This window comes from Mytilus galloprovincialis, chromosome 3, assembly GCF_965363235.1.
Source record: "Mytilus galloprovincialis chromosome 3, xbMytGall1.hap1.1, whole genome shotgun sequence".
In the NCBI taxonomy this organism is placed as follows: Eukaryota; Metazoa; Mollusca; class Bivalvia; order Mytilida; family Mytilidae; genus Mytilus; species Mytilus galloprovincialis.
In genome coordinates this window covers 45687122-45695133 of record NC_134840.1, presented here as the reverse complement: position 1 = coordinate 45695133, position 8012 = coordinate 45687122, and positions in this window count along the sequence as shown.

Below are 8012 nucleotides of genomic sequence, written 5' to 3'. Positions count from 1 at the left end.
ACCAGAGGGAGAGTCAAACTAATAGGTAGAAAATAAACTGACAACGTCATGGCTAGAAATAAAAAGACAAATAATAGTAAAAAAGACACAACATAGAAAACTAAAGAATAAGCAACGCGAACCCAATCAAAAACTTGGGGTGATCCAATGTGCTCCGGAAGGGTAAGCGGTTCCTGCACCACAAGTGGCACCCGTCGTGTTGCTTATATTATTACAAATCCGGTAAATAGTCTAATTCGGTAAGTCACATTCATGAAAGGGAAGAGAATAGTAGTAACGACATAAATAACATATCCGATATCATCTGTGAAACGGCTATTCCATAATGGTCAACCAACTCGAGACGGCGTCCGTAAAATTTACGAAGGGATGATTTCAACTTCACAATTTGGAACTCTTGGTTTAATAGCTTCCTTGTGAGTAGCAATCCTCTATCAAGGAAATCATGATAGGAAAAACAAGCCCGGGAATATCGTATCAATTGGAAGATATATACACCGTATGCCGGCGCTGCTGAAATGTTGCTACATAGAAATGGAAAGTTCACAATCGGGAAGCTGAAATCATCTCTTTTGTCGTAAAGTTTTGTTTTCAACCAACCCTCATTGTCAATTTCTAGATGTAAGTCAAGAAATGATGCAGACTTAGCTGTATCTGTAGAATTCTTTATCTCCAGTTCAACATAGTCACCAAATTTTGTATTATTTAGTTAGCGAACATCATCTATATAGCGGAACGTAAAGTTAAAGGATATTGCTAACTTTTTATCATTCTTCCTAAGAAGTTCCTGTATGAAGTCAGCCTCATAATAATAAAGAAACAAGAAGAGGGCAAAATTCGTTCCCATTGGAATTCCGACAGTCAAAAAACACGTCCTCCAAACGTTACAAATATGTTGTCAATCAAGAAATCTTGATAATGTTAGTTTCAGAGAATTTTTGGTTTGAATCAGAGTGATTCTTTACCAAGTAGGATTTATCTCTCCCCAAAACTAGATACTTGCATCTACGTTCGCCATTCATTTTAATAAAACAAAGTAATACCAACTCTTTCAATTTGTCTTTAAGTTTGGAATGGAGAATACTTGTGTAAAGTGTAGAAAAGTCAAATGTTTTAATACAATATGAGAGAGTCTTAGATTGTATGTACTCTAAAAAATCTTTGGAATTTTTTTAGTATCCACATCTGATTCACGCCACCTCTAGAAAAGGCAGTTTCACAATGACTTTGGAGCCCGGCTTTGCTTGCTAATAAAATAGATGTTAATAATTTAGAAAGAGGTTTCGTGGAGCACTTGGAAGACCCAGCAATATACCGTTGTTTGTTAGGACATTTATGTAGTTTAGGTATCCAATACAGTGATTGAAGATCCAGTCCGTCATCTTTGGTTGAAATTCCAAAGGAACATAGAACAGACCTATGATTATCCAGGATGTCCTCTTACGTAAGTGTCGTGGGGGTATATGTTGAGTTTCCAAGTGAATTGTCATTACCTAATTCATTTATCAAGCAGTTTATGTAATGAAATTTACACACAAAAACGTTGTTTGAGTCTTAAAAAAATTGACGTAGCGTGGGTATTGATAGACCCATTAAGTTTTATTAATTCGGATTTGTATTAACGACCTCACAGCCTTAATCCATTCGGAAAGAGTATTTACGTCTTCTCTCTCGCGTTAGCCCATTGCCTGAGATAATCCTCGACTGAATCCATCAGTATTTTGAAGTTGTATTTTCAATTGATGGATTTAGGCGTACGATATTTCTGACCTTTGGAAAACAAATTTCGTAGACAAGTGTTATTGACAATGTTGAGGCTTCGGTAATAACGTGACCAGCCGGATTATATGTGAATTTGGAACTAGTACATATATCCCATAGCCATTATCGATAATGAAATAGATAGATATGCTAGAAATAGGTGTAATTGAGAAATGAAAAGAACTAGATAGACCTTTCAATTTTCTTCTTGACATTTATGCACATCTTTGTAGCTTTCTAAAAACAGACAGTCATTACACAGATTTTACTGTCTCTTCTTCGAATTTATAAAACTAAAAATTAAACTATCTTCATTTCAGATGACGTCTAGCAGCTAAAACAATACTATGGCAAAATATTTGCTGTGAAACCAATTATGTACGTTCATACACTGACACAGGGTAATCCAACCAAACAATAGAAATATTTATGAAAACCTTTACTAGAGTTTCATTTGTTTGATAAAACTGTCTTGTGGTGTACCATGTACCCTCTGAAATGATGTAGGAAACATAGGTGGCGCAGTATCTAGAAAATGTTGCTGAGCAGCATACATATAACGGTTAGTCATGTTTAGAAACATAGAATATGATTAGTAACTCAGGTCATCTGCTGCTGTTTTCAATTGTGACACTGTGGTTAAATGATATATCCGTACCTTCATGCAGATCTGTTGTTGGATTAAATGCTGAAGGGGGTAGGGGACTTATATTCTGTCTTGTGATGTTATTCAAATCACATTTATTTGAGCCTTGTTTAAATATTTATTTCCGTTGTGACACGTTATAATTTATCTTCAAAGTCAGATACAGTCTTTCCTCCTCAATTACGGCACGGAAACAAATTTATCGTCCCTTGATTTTCATTGACCACGAATATATTCCCCAGTGTGTACAGTGTGTTACTTGCCAATTTTGTTTATACCCTTTCCAAATGTATTTCTACATGTTTTATTACTCAAATAGCAAGTAGGGGGATGAAGTAACACTGTAAAATAAATAGGTTCATGAGTTTTAAAGTAAAGGTCCGGCTGAAAAAGCTGTAAAAAGATATCAAGACCCCCTTAACATAAAATTGTCCATATTTTCAGTTAGAGCCGATGATTTTTTCTATATTTTGTCATAATTTGTCCCAAAAGTAGTACAACACACTGTAAAAATATCATTGAGAAAGCGCAGGTGGGATTTTTTTAATCTTCATTTATTGTCTAAAAGAAATGCACTAGTAAATAATTGTGTACTCGGACCTCGTGAGAAGGAAAGATTAAAATTGACACTCCTTAATTTTCTGGACACCATCACGAATTGGTTGATCTATAAGTATACGGTGTGTGTATCTAATCTGACTTATGGCCTTTTTATCAAGTCTTAGATTGTGGTTTAACACCTATGTAGTCTGACTGCTAAGTACCGATAATGAGTGGGAATTTGTATTGCTATATGCAAGTTGTATAGGTTACTAGTATTATATAATTTCTTTGTGCGTTTCTCTGTCATGAGGTTTCTTACGAGTGTTTGTGCTGCATATCTGTCACGTAGTGTTGTTTTTAAGCAATACTTTTAACATTGCCATACAAGCGGGTATTTTAACTAGCCATAAAACCAGGTTCAATCCACCATTTTTTCTTAAAATGTCCTTTACCAAGCCATAAATATGGCAGCTGTTATCAAATATTTCGTTTCTATGTAGGTTGGATGTTTTTGTTGCACTTCAGTGTTTCTGTTGTTCATTTGTTTTCCTCTTATAGTTGATGTGTTTCACTTGATTTTATTTTGCAACCCGGATTTGTTTTCTCTGAATCGATTTATGACTGTTGAACAGCGATATACAATGTAACCTTTATTTTTTTTTAGTCTTATGTAGACGAAACGCGCGTCTGGCGTACTAAATTATAATCCTGGTACTTTTGATAACTATTCACAAATCCCTTGACATAATAATTGATAATTGCAAATTATTTAATGTTATCATTCACTCTTCTTCCCCAACAAAAAAGTTCTCCCATAATTCACTTAACTAGGTTGGATTTTTCTGTAACAATTTATGCATTTTTTTTTTAAAAAAAGGCTCATATTATGGTCTTATTTTTTTTATTTGTCTTAATAATCATATCATACTTTGAAACCATTTTATTTAGCTAAGATATAAATAAATGCTTAATTAGTGGTACATATGACTTTATTTATTTTGCCTATTCCTGTTTAGTTGATCCTTCCAATCTTAAACACCACTAACATGCCTTCAATTTGACAAAAAAAGTATATTCATTTTACACCTAATATCAAATGTATTGTTGCCTTTTGTTGGCTGTTGTTCGTGTGATTCTTTGTCAATTGTGTTCTCCAATTTATTTATATTGTAGTCCTGTGTTGTCATTTTGATGTTATATTTCACATGGCCATAAAAGTGCGAGGTTTGGCATGCCACAAAACCAGGTTCAACCCACCATTTTTTCCTTTAAAAATGCCCTGTACCAAGTCAGGAATATGGTCATTGTTATATTATAGTTCGTTTCTGTGTGTATTACATTATAACGTTGTGTCGTTTGTTTTCTCTTATTTTTGAGTGTAAATTCACATTGCGATAAGACGTGTCACGGTACTTGTCTATCCCAAATTTATGTATTTGGTTTTGATGTTATATATATATGTTATATTTGTTATTCTCGTGGGATTTTGTCTATATGTGTTACATTTTAGTGTTATGTCGTTGTTCTCCTCTTATATTTAATGCGTTTCCCTCGGTTTTAGTTTGTTATCCCGATTTTGTTTTTTGTCCATGGATTTATGAGTTTTGAACAGCGGTATACTACTGTTGCCTTTATGTAACACCTGGGATTTAAAAGCTAAATGTCGTTTAACACATCATTATTCAGTAATCAGAAGATATCATGTATGAAATCTTTATTTAAACGGCTGTAAGATACAGAAAATATTATTTTATGGAATTCTGTGTGAAAATAATGGCTTTTAAAAGTGAATATCTTTTTTTCAGATTTGATCTTATTTCGTACAAGTTTGAGGCTGCTCCAGAAAACAACGTATTGATTCTTTTCTAACTTGTTTAAATGACAGTCACATACAAATCTTACGATACTCATTTATAGAGGTTGATAAAAGGCGTGAAATGTGCATGGGGTCTTTGTTGACTGCTGTATTTTTGACATTTTTAACTATTATCCCTGCTTGTTTTGGTCATGCATCATTGTCAATATAATGGGATTTGATGCGACTGTCATCCAAGTGATAGGTTAAGCTAGCTATAAAACCAGGTTAAAGAAGATTTGAAATGAATGCCAATGAGACAACTCTCCACAAGAGACCAAATGACACAGAAATTATAAACTTTTGAACACCGTATGGTCTTCAACAATGAGCAAAGACCATACCACATAGTCAGCTAAAAAAACGTCCCGAAATGATCAATGTAAAAGAATTCAAACGAGAAAACTTACGGCCTAATTTATGTTCAGAAATTGAACGAAAAACAAATATGTAATATATCAACTAAAGACAACCACTGAATTACAGTTAATTCATAAAAAAAAATATTTTAGATGTTTCTCTTTTTTATAATTTTCACTTGAAAAGTGCTGTTTATTAAATAAAAGGCAATAACAATTTCAAAATGCATTTGCTGCGTGATTGTTAATATCTTTTCTAAAATTTGTCCTTATTTGTCACGCCACTAATAAAGTTTTATAAAAGATACAACAATTAAACTGGCTTCGTATCGATTGCATTTTTGGGTAATTTTGTGAATTTGTCCTTAAATAAATGTTCTTTAGTTGATAGTTGTCGTATTTGCAATCTTACCAACTCTCCTTACAGTATATAACGCTACACATGATATATGTTGTCGACATGCATCATGAATCTAGGTAAACCCTAAAAGTTGAAAATCAGTAGTGTATTCCTTTTTCTACACGTATTCCTTTTTCTACATGAGAAAATGCCTGTACCAAGTAAGGAATATGACACTTGTTATCTATTCGTTTGATGTGTTAGAACTTTTGCCTTTTAATTAGGGACTTTACGTTTTGAATTTTTCTCGCAGTTCAGTATTTTTGTGATTTTACTTTTTATACAAACACCTTTGGAACGAAATTCGTCTACCTGTCTTTTCTTAACTGGTGGACAGTGGTGTAATCTATAAAAATCAATTAGGAAGGGCTTCACTCATCAGATCGGAAGCAATCACAAAAAAGACAGAAAATCAAAGTATTTATCTCTGAGTACACCATGGTAACTTAATGCTAGTTTAAAGGAAACAAGATTACTATGCTAAAGCGAAATGCCCCTTCCACCCCCCGCACTTCATATTAGGTATTGAATTATGTGTCACAATGTTCCATTGTGGTAAAATAGTCAAACATGTATTTATATTGTGTTATAGATCAAATTTATTCGTTCAGTTTATGTTTACTAATGTTTTATTAATATTTCTGCTTGATCAAGTTAGCCATTTCAATTGATATTTTATAGGATGTCTTTCTATGCTGTTTATAAACTCATCATAGATTAAACTACTGTTTCGGTTAGGTGAATGTTGGAGCATGTTAAACTTTTAAAATCTGTGGCATTCTTTAGCACCTGTCCTAACTTATGGAGCATATTGTTCAGTGGTTGTCGTTTGTTGATATGGTTCATAAGTGTTTCTCGTTTATTATAGATTAGACCGTTGGTTATCCCGTTTGGATTGTTTTAAACTTGTCATTTTGGGCCTTTTATTGCTTGCTGTTTGGCGTTAGCTCTTTACAAATTGTAACTTGGATGAAAAGTTGTCTCATTGGCACTCATACCACATCTTCTTGTTAATATACAAGTCTCATAACTCCCCAAAATTAGACAACGTAAAATGATAGTATAATGTAGTCAATTTCACATTATAGCAAACAACTTTCAAAAAATATAATGACAATAAGGGTCACCGTGATCTTTTTTCAAGCTTAAAGCAACATTTACCTAACTGGTATTGATTATTTATTTAAAGAAATCTTCCGATAGAATTTTGAAACGAATTATGAGATGAAAGGTTTAATAATATACTTTAGGAAACTCAATAGAAAAAATGCTGTCACTGTCACCGAACTTGTTTTCTACAGGTAAAAAAAATACACTAGTAAGTATAAGAAGCGGACACAGGCGGGATTAGGTGATGTTCAAACTATAAATTCATAAGGTTAATAAATTCTGTTAACAATAACAAAAGTTATTTCAATGAAAAAAAGGAAAACAATCCCGTTCATATTACAATAATTACTAATTATTACCAGGTCATCATTGGATAAAATAACAATCTCTTAAATCGATGAGCTTTTAAAAAGTACGTAACATGATAAAGTTAACAGGGCTGAGTTGGTTTGAATTATTTTCACAAACGTAATTTCTTTTCACAATGTTGCCTTGACCCGATTGCTCCACTGTTGTGTGGGTTGCTATTATGACGAATATTCTATGTAGCTCCTCCTATGACTTCTACAACGGTATGTCTAACAGACAGTCATTGGACAGATTGTGTAAAATACTAAATGCTGTGGAATTCATTTGCTGACTTTGATTCTGACGGATCTTTGACGGTACAATTTTTGATATTGAAATACCTATACACGTCCATATATTAAGACAAAATTATCCAAAAAAAGTATTTTATCGTGTGTTTTTCTATGTTGTGATGTTATGCTATTGTTTCAGAAAAAGGGAGGAGGTATGGATCCAATAAAACGTTTAATCCCGCTGCAAATGATTGCACCTGTCCAATGTCAGGAATCTGATGTTCAGTAGTTGTCGATTGTTTATGTAATTTATACGTGTTTCTCGTTTCTCGTTTCTTTATTCTATACAGATTCGACCGTTGGTTTTCTCGTTTGAATGGTTTTACACTAGTAATTTTGGGGCCCTTTATAGCTTGTTGTTTGGTGTGAGCCAAGGCTCCGTGTTGAAGGCCGCACATTGACCTATAATGGTTTACTTTTTAAAAAATTATTATTTGGATGGAGAGTTGTCTCATTGGCACTCACACCACATTTCCTATATCTATATAGAAACATTTTGTAAAACCTTCACAAGCTTTATTGGTCTATGCCGTATGTGCCTATAAATTAGGTGCAGCAGTCCACAGTCAGTTTTTTTTATACTGATCGCCATATTTATAACTCTCAGCCACGATAAGAAACATGTACTTAAATTAGTCAACCAGGTCATCTGCTACTGGTTTTTAGCGACTGAATGATATATCCTGATGCAGATGTG